The following is a 13,086-nucleotide window of genomic DNA, read 5'->3' on the forward strand; positions in this document are numbered from 1 at the left end:
TGTGTCAGACAGAAGATGACACTCAGAAGATATTCTCTTAAATGTCATAAAACAAATGAGCAACTCACTGCTGCCTAGGATTAAAGAACTTAAAGAGGCACTAAATACAGTGGAAAGACTTTCTGTGTTTGTAGATTGGAAAACTTAACATGGTTAAGATGAAAATACTACCCAAAGCAACAGAGTTGATATAATAATCCTTAACAAAATTCCAAGTCTTTTTGTAGAAGGTAAAAAGAGATCTTTAAATTCATGAGGAAACCCTTACATAAACCCCTATCTATTTGCCCTAGTCTGGATCAGGAATGTCTCTGTCTCCTGTGAATTGAAATCTTAGTCCCCAGCTGGTGGTACTACTGGGAGGTGGTGGAACCTTTAAGAGATGGGGTATGGGGAAAGGAAGTTAGGTAACTGGGCATGTGCTCCTGACAGGAATGTTGGGACCATGGCCCTTTCTCTTCATCTTTTCCCCCTGCTTCCTGCACCATGGATGAATTACTTTGCTCTATTGCACGCTCCCTGCCATGATGGTCCACCTCCTCACAGACCCAAAAGCAACAGAGCAAACAGCTACAAACTGAAACCTCCAAAACTTGAGTCAAAATGAACCTTTCCTCCTTGTAAGTTTGTTGCCTTAGATGTTTTCTAACAGCAATGGAACACTGACTAACAAAGAATTGCCAGAATTCCAGAATTGACCTAACAATGTTTAGAAAGAATGAAAATCTTAGAGGACTCATAGTTCTGGATTTCACAACATACTGCAAAACCACAGTAATCACATCAGTGTGTAATGATGTAAGGAAAAATATAGACTAGAAAGTGTAATACAATTAAAGGTTCAGAAATAAACCTGTACATTTATGGCCGATTCATTTTCAATAGAACACTAAATGGGAAAATAATAGATCTCTTCAACAAGAGATGTTAGAACAACCAGATATTCACATGGAAAAGAATGAAATTATGTTCCAATCTCACACTAATTACAAAAGTTAACTTGAAATGTGGATATTATGGACCTAAATATAAAAACTACAATCATAAAACTCTTAGGATATAATACAGATATGACATTTGATTTGGCAATAAATTCTTACATATGACATTAAAAATATGAACAATGAGGTTGAGTGCTGACAGGCAACTTGGCCACTGCAGATGCTCCTTCTGCGCTCACCAGCCAAGCCTTGGTCTGGCCGGAGCAGCTCTGGAAGGCGGTGACTGGAGAGGGAGCCATGGGGACTGTGCACACCCAGAGTTTGGAGCATCTTCAATCAAATGGACCTGATTTTGGAGCATTAGGTGAAGAAGCCGAATTTGTTGAAGTTGAACCTGAAGCTAAACAGGAAATACTGGAAAACAAAGACATGATAGTTCAGCATGTTCACTTCAATGGCCTTGGAAGGATTAGGGATGACGTCATCATGTATGAAATTGGAGATGTTTTTAAGGCTAGAAACCTCATTGAGGTGATGAGGAAGTCTCACGAAGCCAGTGAGAAGTTGCTGCGTCTAGGGATCTTTAGACAAGTGGACGTTCTTATGGACACATGTCAAGGTGATGATGTGCTGCCCAATAGGCTAGACATCACCTTTGAGGTAACAGAGCTAAGGAGACTGATGGGCAGCTACAACACCATGGTCAGGAACAACGAGGGCAGCATGGTACTCAGCCTCAAGCTCCCTAATCTTCTAGGACGTGCAGAAAAAGTGACTTTTCAGTTTTCCTATGGAACCAGAGAAACTTCCTACAGCCTGCCTTCTTCAAACCACAGCCTGGAAACTTTGAGAGAAGTCTCTGTGAACATGTACAAAGTCACTGGGCAGTTCCCGTGGAGCTCACTTTGGGAGGCAGACAGAGGCATGTCCACCGAGTGCAGCTTTCCCATGTGGAAAAGCAGCCACAACTGTCAAGTGGGAGGGTGTGTGGCGTGAGCTTGGCTGCCTCTCCAGGACGGCATCTTTCATGGTGCAGAAAGAAAGTGGGCATTCACTGAAGTTGTCCCTTTCACACACCATGGTCATCGACTCTGGGAATTCTTCCATCTTACCAACAATAGGCGCCTTGCTGAAGGTTAACCATGAACAGGCAGGCTACACTGCCGGGGATGTGAGCTTCCTAAAAGAAGACTTTGAGCTTCAGTTGAATAAGCAGGTTGTGTTGGACTTGGTTTCTCAGCCTCTCTCTGGGGTGGAATGTTGGTGCCCATTGGTGAGAAACCATCGAGTATTGCCAACAGGTTTTACCTCGGAGGACCCACCAGCGTCCGTAGACTCAGTATGCACAGAATTGAGCCCCAGAGTGAAGGGGACTACCTGGGAGGAGAGGGCTACTGTGCTGGTGGCCTGCACCTGTACACCCTGCTCCCTTCCGGCCAGGCCAGGTAGCTTTGGAGAGCCCTTCAGAACCCACTTTTTCCTGAACGTGGGAAACCTCTGCAACCTCAACTATGGGGAGGGGCCAGAGCCCACATTCATAAACTGGCCAAGTGCATCCACTGGTCCTACAGAGCAGGCATCGCCCTCAGGCTGGGCAACATCGCTCACCTGGAGTTCAACTACTGCATCCCCATGGGAGTGCTGCTGGGCGACAGGATATGTGAAGGCATGCAGTTTGGAGCCAGGATACAGTTCCTATAGCTGGTGCTTCCTCCAGAGAAGCTTGGGGACACAGGCAGCAGAAGTTGCCATGCTACATGCCTTCCCAGGGGAGGCTTTTGTGTGGTCCTGGGTCACAGCTCCACTGAGAAACCAGCCAATAAATTTTAAAGACAAATAAACAAACAAAAAAATGAAAAAGAAATATAGATCAATGGAATCCATCAAAATTAAAACTTCCGTGCATCAAATATCATTATAAAAAAAAGACAAATAAAATGGGAGAAAATATTTAAAATTAAAACATTTAATATGTTAAGGATCTGGTAACCAAAACATAAGAACTTTTAAGTCAGTAACAGAAAGACAAACCAATTTACAAAAGTTGAGTGAACATTTCTCCAAAGACACAAATGACTGCATTATCATTCATTAAAGAAATCCAAGTCACAATTACAAGGACACATCAAGATATCTAGAATAAAAAGAAGAGAATAACAAATATTGGTGATACATGGAGACACTGGAACTCTCATACATTGCTGATGGGCATCTAACATGGTACCATCAATATGGAATGTGGTTTCATCGTTCTGCATAAAACATTAAACATATAATTAACATTTGACCCACCAATTTCACTTACAGGTATATATCCAAAAACTTTGAAAGGAGTTACAGAAAACAAATGTTTTATATACAAATGTTCACAGCAGCACTATTTACAGTAGCTAAGAGATAGAAACAACCAAATGTCTATCAACAGATGAATAGACAAATAAAATGTGAGATAGACTTACAGCAAGTGCTCAGCTGTGAAAGGACTCTCATGCCTCCTGCAACCTGGAAGAATCCAAGAACACTCTGCTAAACAAGAGAACCCAGACACAAAAGTTCACATACTGCATGATTTCAGTGAGGAACCAGGAGGAAACTGGGAAGCAGCAAAGGATTTCTGCTTCTCAGTAGCTACTAGGTTTTTAATCACAATATCAATAACATCAGCCACAGAAACCTTTTATGGAGTGTTGTCACACACGGAGCTAGACACATGGCATGTGCTACATTACTGAGCCCTCTCAATATCGGAGGCCCATTTAACTGATGGGGAAACTGCTCTCTGAGAGGTAATTTCAAAACAAGATTCAATCTCTGCATTTTATGGAAAAAATCAAATGTACTTCTAAGAATTACAGAAAAGTGTAATGGGTCACTGCCAAGAACTCTGCAAAATTCCAAGCAATTGTATTGCAATCTGATATTAAACCCATCCCTGCTTGTCTAATGATATCATTGAAGGTAAAAGCATCCTAGAGATTCACCATCCAGTGCAGTAGCTCCTAGCTACCTGTGATTCCTAACCTTTAAAATTGAAATAAAATAATAGGAAACTAGTTCCCAATTGCATTAGCCACATTGCAAATGCTCAGCAACCATATATGGCTAACGTCTACCATATTGGATAATCACCTGTGGAACATCTCCATCGCTACAGAAAGCTTTAGTGGATGGCATCTCTCAGAAACACTGTGCTTTCAAATTTCTGAGGTTAGTCTGACAATCTTGTGACTCTTCTCTTCTCATGACCTTCCCATGTTTTGGTAAACAGGGTGTGTGTGTGTGTGTGTGTGTGTGTGTGTATGTGTGCGCACGCGTGCACATGTGTGTATACATCTCCTCCTCAAAACTGAGCCTGTCATAATACTTTTGAACAGTCATACCACAAATACTCCAGGCCCTGAATTGATTTATCTTTATGTTTGGGTGAATTCTTCACATTTTGGGTCTCTTTGGTAATCTTTTCACCTCATTCTTTTTTAATTGCCTTGGCTGGCTGTTATAATTCATCATAATGCATCTTGGCCCAGGCCTGACTCTCCTGACAGAGGAACAGCCAGTCTTCGAGAGGTCTAAGGCATTTTTCTCCCTTCATCTTTCTCAGTTTCCAGCATATATTTGTCACTCTAAGAAAACATGAACTCTGGATTTGATGTACTTTAATTGATTTCACCTTCGACAAGTCATACTGCCCATCAGTTCTTTTATTGGGTTTCCCTGAACTTTCCTTAAAGCTAGGGTTTTCATCTGGGCCTGAAACCAAGCTGTCATCAAGCAATTTCCTCCCCTCACCAGCTCTCAGGACCCATCTTATTTCCATTCCCATAAATCTCCTGAGAAATAAAGAAAGAAATTTGCAATGGTACAAGGGAAAGATAGTAGATGAAAGAAAAATAAACAGGAAAAAGGAAAAGAGAATGGATAGGAAGTCCTTACTCTTAACTTTTTGGTGATTTTTTTTCTGAATATTTTATCCAGATTGTTAACAGGGTAAAATTAGAGAGAAGAATGTATGGATGAAATGATAGATGGATAAAAGAATGGATGGGAGGATGAAAGGATGAATGGATGGGAGGATGGGTGGATGGATGAATGATAGATGGGAGGATGGATGGATGAATGGGAGGATGGATAGATGGATAAATGGATGGATAGATGGATGGATGGGAGGATGAATGCTTTGATGGGCAGGCATAAAGACAGACACATAGATGAATGTGTGAGTAAGTTAAAGAATTTCAGCTAAAATCATTAATCATTTAATTCATCCATAGAACATCAAAATAATTTACATTATTGCATATACCAGAAAATCTGATAGGTGCTTAAAGGGTGAGAAAACATACAGAGTACTTGAACTCACACTCAAAACTAAAGAACGCACATAGAAATATGAAATCACAGGATAAACTATATTAAGGACACTCAACAATGCAAGAATAAGGAGGGAGTGGTGAGTTTCAGAGAAGTCCAATAATTAAGGGAATGAATTAATACATGTCAGTTTTCTCAGACAAGAAACTCAAATTGTCTAGTTATGGCTATTCCTAGGTTTAATTATAAGTCTCAGTATTTGGGTGCTCCTGAATTCCCTGTTTTTTCCTCATCCATGTGAAGAGTATGGATCCTTTCCCACTTATATCTCCATTCACAAAGGAACATTAAAGTTTAAGGTACTGATTAAATATATCACTTTTCCTAATTGTATAATTTTGAAATTTTTTCCTAAGATTCCTCAGACTAGTGGGTTTAGGGTTCCATGAAAAACCTGAGACCTGAGTCATGGACTTCACTGATGCTTCAGTTTGATTCCAAGGAAACTGAATTATCCAGTTATCCAGAAAACAACTGATGATTTGTTAGATGTGTCTGTCGGTGACATGGACAAGGAACCTCAACATCAAGGACCACACAGTGATGTCAAGTGGTTACTTCAGCATTAATCTGCAGGTGAGTCAACTTCATTTCTCACCAACAAGGATTGCTGGTTGATTTCCTGCCAGAAGCAACGTCTACAGCCACCTCTCTCCTGCATCTGGAGAAGACATCAGGAAACCTGGTTGTTGTCATGGTTCCAGGTGGACTCTGCACCCTGTGGATTTCTTGCATGAAGAATTCAAAGGGGCCCTGGAGGACAATAATCTCTTGTAAAAAAAAAAAGTTCTTGTAAATGGATGACTTTAAATTGGCTGCTAAGTATTCCATAAAGGATTACAGCTTTGGATGTGAAGATAAACCTACTGAGGGGAGTCATAAGACTTGACTTATTCCTGAGTTCCTATGATTTCTTTATTGCCTTGCTAAGCCTTGGTTTTCTCTTCGGTCAAGTCCTACTTCCTATATTTATTGCAAGAATTAATCTGAAGTAATGAGAGAAAGCATAATAAGTTCATGAATAAAACCAAGGACTGTAGCAATGGTCCACATGATCTTGAATTCTGATTGATTTCCTAAGACTGGCAACCTTAGGAAACTTCTTGCATCCTTCTCTGTGTCTATTTCCTCAATAATAAATGCAGATGTGATAACATGTGTACATCCTTTGTAGAGCTCTTAGATGAGGACCAAAAAAGTTAGCTTATACAAAGCAACTTTAACAATGCTTCACACATAATAAGAACTCATTAAATATTTGTTGCCGTTTGATATTACTATGCTACTTCTGTGTGATGTGTGGTCCTTTGTCTAGGCACTTTGTTAAGGAAATTGAGATCTATCAATAGTGTGTATTCTTCCTGTTACTTCTTCATCCATGTACTTAGTTTGGAAAATACAAAGATCTACTCCCTATTGTAACCTTCCCAAACATCAATTACACAGAGTTAAACATTTATATGGTGGGCAGTGCTCCTTGACAAAAACTTGCTAGATTAAAAACTGACTATTTGGCCACCACTGCCACTGCTGCGGCTGCCACAGCCTCTGAGATCCTGTGGACGACTCAGTCCCCGGGAGGCGGAGGTAGTGGCGGCGGTGGCAGCCCGCACCAGGCATGCAGAATAAAACCAAGAAGGAGAAAGAACCACCAAAACCAGGGAAAAGTGGAAAAAGTTCAAAAGAAGGACAAGACATGGAATCAGAGATTTCCAGCAGAAAGAACAGCCTTGTTGCTGTCCAGTCTTCAACATCTTCTAAAATAAAGGTACCATTCCCTCAGCCCATTGTGAAAAAAGACAAGCGGCAGAATTTTTCTCGATTTAGCACCAGCAATAACAGAGAACTGCAAAAACCACCATCATTCAACGATGTTCCTCCTGCGGATCAAGAGAAGCTTTTTACCCAGAATTTACATCAGTGTTGTGTCCTCTTTGATTTTGTTTCCCACCCACTGAGTGACCTCAAGTGGAAGGAAGTAAATTGAGCTGCTCTAAGTGAAATGGTAGAATACATCACCCACAATCGGAATGTGATCACAGAGCCCATTTACCCAGAAGTAGTCCATATGTTTGCAGTTAACATGTTTTGAACCTTGTCGCCTTCCTCCAATCCTACAGGAGCTGAAATTGACCCAGAGGAAGACAAACCAACGTTAGAAGCAGCCCAGCCGCATCTGCAGCTTTTAGAGCTCTTTGACAGTGAGGATCCTTGGGAGAGACATTTCGTGAAAACCACCCTTCACAGAATTTATGGAAAGTTCTTAGGCCTGAGAGTGTACATCAGGAAACAGATAAATAATATATTTTATAGATTTATTTATGAAACAGAGCATCAAAATGGCATAGCAGAATTACTGGAAATTTTGGGAAGTAAAATTAATGGATTTTCTGTACCACTATAAGAAGAGTGCAAGATTTTCCTATTGAAGGTGTTGCTACCTTTGCACAAAGTGAAATTTCTTAGTGTCTACCATCCACAGCTGGCCTACTATGTTCTACAGTTTCTAGAGAAGGACAGCACCCTCACTGAACCAGTGGTAATGGCACTTCTCAAATACTGGCCAAAGACTCACAGTCCAAAAGAAGTAGTGTTCTTGAATGAATTAGAAGAAATTAGATGTCATTGAACCCTCAGAATTTGTGAAGATCATGGAACCTCTCTTCTGGCAGTTATCCAAGTGCGTTTCCAGCCCACACTTCCAGTTGGTGGAGCAAGCACTGTATCACTGGAATAATGAATACATTATGAGTTTAATTAGAGACAATGCAGCAAAGATTCAGCCTATCATGTTTCCATCTTTGTACAATAGTCCTCTTGCATGTCGTAAGTCCAAGCTGCCTCAGGACTCTCACACCAAGAAAGGCTTGGACACCCACTGCAGAGCTGGTCTCCCAGGAGGGGCATTAACCGAGCTGGCAGCCACCATGCCAGCACACTTCTGGGTTCTGTGGAAAATGCACTGTCTGTTCAATACCCGTCAGTTACTACAGGCAATGCTTCCTTGGCCCGATCCATAGGCAATAATGCTTGCCTGCCTCAGCTCGAGATTAGAAGTTCAAACAATGGTGGTTTCTCACCCTTTGATGCCAGGCCATGATGGTGTCCTCAGTGTCTGCATACCACCGCACAGCCTGAGTCCTGTTGACAGAGTCAGAGCCCTTGGAAAGCATCCTGTCCCATCCTCATGTCCTGCCTGCATGGGAGGGGAACCTTTAAATGAGGCCATTCCATGGTGTTGTTTTCAAATAAAAGGAACATTTTAAGAAGCATTACCTGTTTTTCAAAACTTTAACCTCTAAAATTGTTTGACGTGCTTGTTAGGCCAGCAGTTTGTGTTTGCTAGACCTCACAGAAGTGGCTCTTTGCTTTCACGTTCTCACAGCCTACTGGGAGAGTGACAGGAAAGTCCTCAGCCACAGGCACCTGCTAGGCATGTCTTTTCTTTGGTTAACAGCTTGTACACCATGTCCTCCTCTTATGTCTACTGAAAGCCATATTTCTGAGTCTGTGGAACAGCTCCAGGATTCCAGGGGTAAGGTCAAAGGAGAAATTTGTTTCAAATGAGCTTTCTTGTGTCTACCTTGACTGGAATTGAATTTTTAAAATTATGTGTTCATATTTTTATTTGCAGAATCAATTTTTCATCTATTTACACATTGTTGCCCTTCAACAAGGCTCTTGAATTAATAAAACTTTGTTATCTAGGAGATCCACATTTTGGAGAGTTATGATTAGATCATCTGAGTTGAGCCAGCTCTTGGCCCAGTGCAGACTGCAGGGCCTTTGGATGTGAAGTAAGTCACAGTGGCCATGACACATTCCTCAGAGTCTAGAGGAAACACCAGTGACTGTGCATGGAGTTGGGCCTCCTCTGGGGAAGAGCACACTTCACCATCCCATAAGGCAAGAACAGTGCGAGTCCCCATCAGTCTTCAGTGCTGCTGTGTGTCCCCAGACCTCTTGCATGGAATATGCTTTTGTGCAGATGGATAGCATGAGGAGGAAAACCTGTGACCTAGTGCTTTGTCTGTTCTGTATTTCTCTCAGGGTGGCCAGTATTTTGACAAACTATTCTGCTTGAAAGCTACTTGAGGTGTGTACTGCTTTTCTGACAGTGGCTATAGTGACTTTTGTCTCTGGCATATATATAACCTAATATCAAATGTCTTGATGCATAAGAGGTGAAGTGTGACTTCTTTTAGGATCTGTGTTTTAATCATGGCCTCTGGTTATTCATGGAAGACTGTGGAAGTCAGACATGGGTCCTGTGTGGCTGCAATGCCCTGCTGCCCAGATTCCTTTATGCCTACTGATGATGCAGATTTCCCAGTGTCTTGAGGGAAAACCATCTGGGGGAGAGGATTCCTCGTATTGAGAGCAAGTGCAAGCACTGAAGGAAAAAGTAGCCCCAGCCAAAGTGGATAAATCAGTCCACCTTGGGAGAACGCTTCCTGAAAAACTTGACAAGTATCTATCCATTTTAACATTACAAAATCTATGATTCAAAAAAAAAGTTCAGATGCCTTCTCCTTTTGAGGGAAAAATGGTGATTTTCTTGTATAAAGCAGCGTCCTCCATATTTTGATATACCATTGTTTGATCTTACATCTTTAGCTGATAGGTACTTACATATCCCTGATCCTGGATGTTTTGTATGTTTGAGAGAAAGGTTTCTGGGAAGACTCTCCTTCTGGCCTAGGAGAAAAGCAAAATATCATTGTCTGGCTGGTTGTGTAAAGCTCGACATGTAAGAACATCTTTTAGTCTAGGTTTTATTATGGCTCTTTATTGAAGACAAACATTCACCAATGGGGGGGGGAGTTTTGAGAGAAACTAATTTTATTTGACAAGAGTATGACTTGATATTTTGGCCTATGGAAGTTTCCCTAGTTAGTACTCGAATTCCCTGTGCTAATTGTTCAACTTATGTATTATTATATAGAGACACTGTTTATTCTGTACCAAACTGATTTCAGAAGTACTGCATTGAAAATAAACTGGTGACTGTTTTTCTTCATAAAGCTCTGCATGGCATCTCACTCTTCCCACAAGGTCCCTGTGCACCAGAAGTGTCCTGGTTCAAGTGTCTGTCCAGTGTGGCTGTAGTACAGTTTCCTTTTAATACTGTACATACATTGTATCTTTGTTTTATGGTAATAAGTAATAAAAATGTAGACTTTATATTTTGTACAAAATATCCTATGTACAGAATAAAAAGTTCATAGAAACAGCAAAGGGAGGTAAGTGGCACAATTATTTTTCTTTAGTAAATATCTGTAACTTTATGCTTCAGTGAAATGTTAAGTACCTACATATTTTTAACATTTTGTAATTCAAAACTTTTTTGTTTTGGCGTTGTTTATGAAGATAAACTTACATGCTTTCCATTTAATATGCTCTTTTATCTAATTTTAAAAATCTCTAAAAAATAATGTATTATATGGATTAAATAAAGAACACGTGAATTAAAAAAAAAAAAAAAAAAACTATTGTTCCTGAAAGTCATTTAAATTTGTTTAGGGACTCTTCCAAGTTTATTCCTTGACTTGAATGGAATGTGCTCAAATGCATTGGAATGGGATCATTGAGCTACCTTTGGTCCTACAGCTGTTTTTCACTCTGTTGTTTTTTTTGTTTTATCTATTCTTGAATTATTCTTGTGGTCCCCATTTTTATTAGGCCTTCAGGGTTTTAAAACTAAATAGCACACCAAGCATCATTTGAGTCTGCTTTGGCAGGGCCAGGATCAAGCAGATATATGGTCTACTCATTCACCTAACTCATGGATGGATGGTTGAAGTTATTTTTTAGTTTCTGTTTGTTTTTTGTTGTTATTAGTTTTCGGATACTGATGGTGAATAATTCAGCAGAATTCCAAGTTGTCTTTTAAAGAATACATGGGGTGGGGTGGTGCCAAGTCATATTGTACCCTAGCCTCCTTCATCGACTTCTTTATATCTGGAGCCTCCCATTCAGGGATTAATCCATCCAATTTATTTGCTTTGGCCTCAGAAAGCAATTCCTTTTTCCACAGGGACAAAGGCTCAAAACTGCTGGAATGAAAGGCCTTGGCTAGTTGACAGATCCCAAATCCGTTTGAACACTGGCCATGCTGCCTGCCTGCCTGGGCTTAAGATGGGTCTCTGTAGCTCGTGTATTTTATACTGCTTCCTTGAAATTGTTCAACATTTTGGGAAAAAGGACCTAGCTGAGCATTTCCACATTTTTTCTTGTTTTAGAAAAAGAAAACAATCCCATCCCTCCACTTGAATAGAAGTGTCCTGTGACCAGAGCCTGCAGTGGATCATCCACTGGCCACTCACCCTGAGAGCTCCTGCTCTTGCTGAGTCTGTGAGTTGCTGGCATGGGGTCTCCACCCAGGAACTGTTGGCAATTTTTAATAAGCCTGGTCCTTGGGCTGACTAGATACATTTCATAGCATATTTATGCTGCATTTAAAAACCCATTATGTTACATTATGGGCTTATTTTCAATCCAGATAATATTGATCTATTTCAGACTTCCAAAGTTTGCATTTATAATTTTTCCACATAATCAAAATTATTTACATGGGTACTACAGCCAGACATTTATAAAGCATTTAAATCAGAGTTATTTATATGTATTACAAGATTTTTAAAAATATTTTCAGTGTCTGACTTATACCACTTCACACTCTTCCTCTCCTTTAAAGCCATTAGCAGGTGTAAAGTTAAGGACCTGCATCATGGGGCAGAGTGTCAGTTCTTGAATGCCCATAGTACCCAGGCACTCTTAGACATGTGGAGAACATCATCGTTTGACTAACAAGGCCCATTCCCAGCATCCTTCCTTTCCGTGACTGCAATGCCAGAGCACATCAAGGACAAACACTTCCTCTCTCAGCCTCTACTGTGCTCACAGCATCAAGGCTGGATGCTTCTGTTTATCTTGGAAGAGTTCATTTGATTCAGGGTAACCTTGCTTTTGTGGATGCAGCAGGCTGGGGGTTGGCAAAGGAATGGCTGATTTAGAATGGTCTTTGCTGGGACAAATGGGCTCTCCAGTACCTCCTTTGCTGTCCTTGAGTAGCCCATGTTAGTTCATAGGATAATGGGGGGCCCATGATCAGCAAACCAACCAGACATCTCAGTGCTTCTTGAATCTCAGCTTGCATGACCTCTCTTATGACCAAGCCTCAATCATGGTTGGAATCAAAAAGACTTTCCTTAAGTGGGAAGAGAAGAATTGAGGATATAAAACAAAAAAGAAGTCATATCAATCACCATAGTGGATAAGTAAGAAGCCCTGTTGGACATCCTTGGAGAAGGTGAGGCTATAGAAAGGTGGGGAGCTGTCCTCCAAGCAACCCTGAAGGTTGAGAGAGCTATGGCATGGAGACCTGAATTTTGAGTTCTGATTCTGTCACACATTTTATGTGACCTTAAGAAAACACACCCCTTCCCTTTGGTGAGTCTCAATTTCTCTTCCTGGAAAATGGTGAAGACCCCATCGGATGTCAACCAGCAGAGGCCCACAGGCGGACTCTGGCCTGCACGTTGTTTTTCCTTTTCTCTCTCCCAACTTTCTATTTTCACTTGAGCCAACATTTGAAATTTGGAATGTTTCAGATAAAAATCTGACTTCAGACTTCATTCAAAAACTCTAGAAGAACCAGCAAGCTGATGACTTACACAATGTGGTTGTGGCTCCTGGTTGGGAACATGCAACTCTCTCTGTCTTGTGGTTTACCATGATCTCACTCTCCATTTTTGTCCATCAAATACTGTGA

The 13,086-nt window shown here is 40.9% G+C and overlaps 2 pseudogenes across 2 annotated transcripts; both read left to right on the forward strand.

Annotated features, from left to right (window-relative positions):
- Window positions 1–962: 962 nt before the first annotated feature.
- On the forward strand, window positions 963–2,690 carry LOC306652257 (sorting and assembly machinery component 50 homolog; annotated as a pseudogene). Its single transcript has one exon. The product of its transcript is annotated as a sorting and assembly machinery component 50 homolog (transcript).
- Window positions 2,691–6,895: 4,205 nt separating this feature from the next.
- LOC306652239 (serine/threonine-protein phosphatase 2A 56 kDa regulatory subunit gamma isoform-like) lies at window positions 6,896–8,113 on the forward strand (annotated as a pseudogene). The gene has a single exon. The product of its transcript is annotated as a serine/threonine-protein phosphatase 2A 56 kDa regulatory subunit gamma isoform-like (transcript).
- Window positions 8,114–13,086: the final 4,973 nt, after the last annotated feature.

Source organism: Sciurus vulgaris (genome assembly GCF_902686455.1).
Source record: "Sciurus vulgaris genome assembly, contig: HiC_scaffold_155_arrow_ctg1, whole genome shotgun sequence".
Taxonomy (NCBI): domain Eukaryota; kingdom Metazoa; phylum Chordata; class Mammalia; order Rodentia; family Sciuridae; genus Sciurus; species Sciurus vulgaris.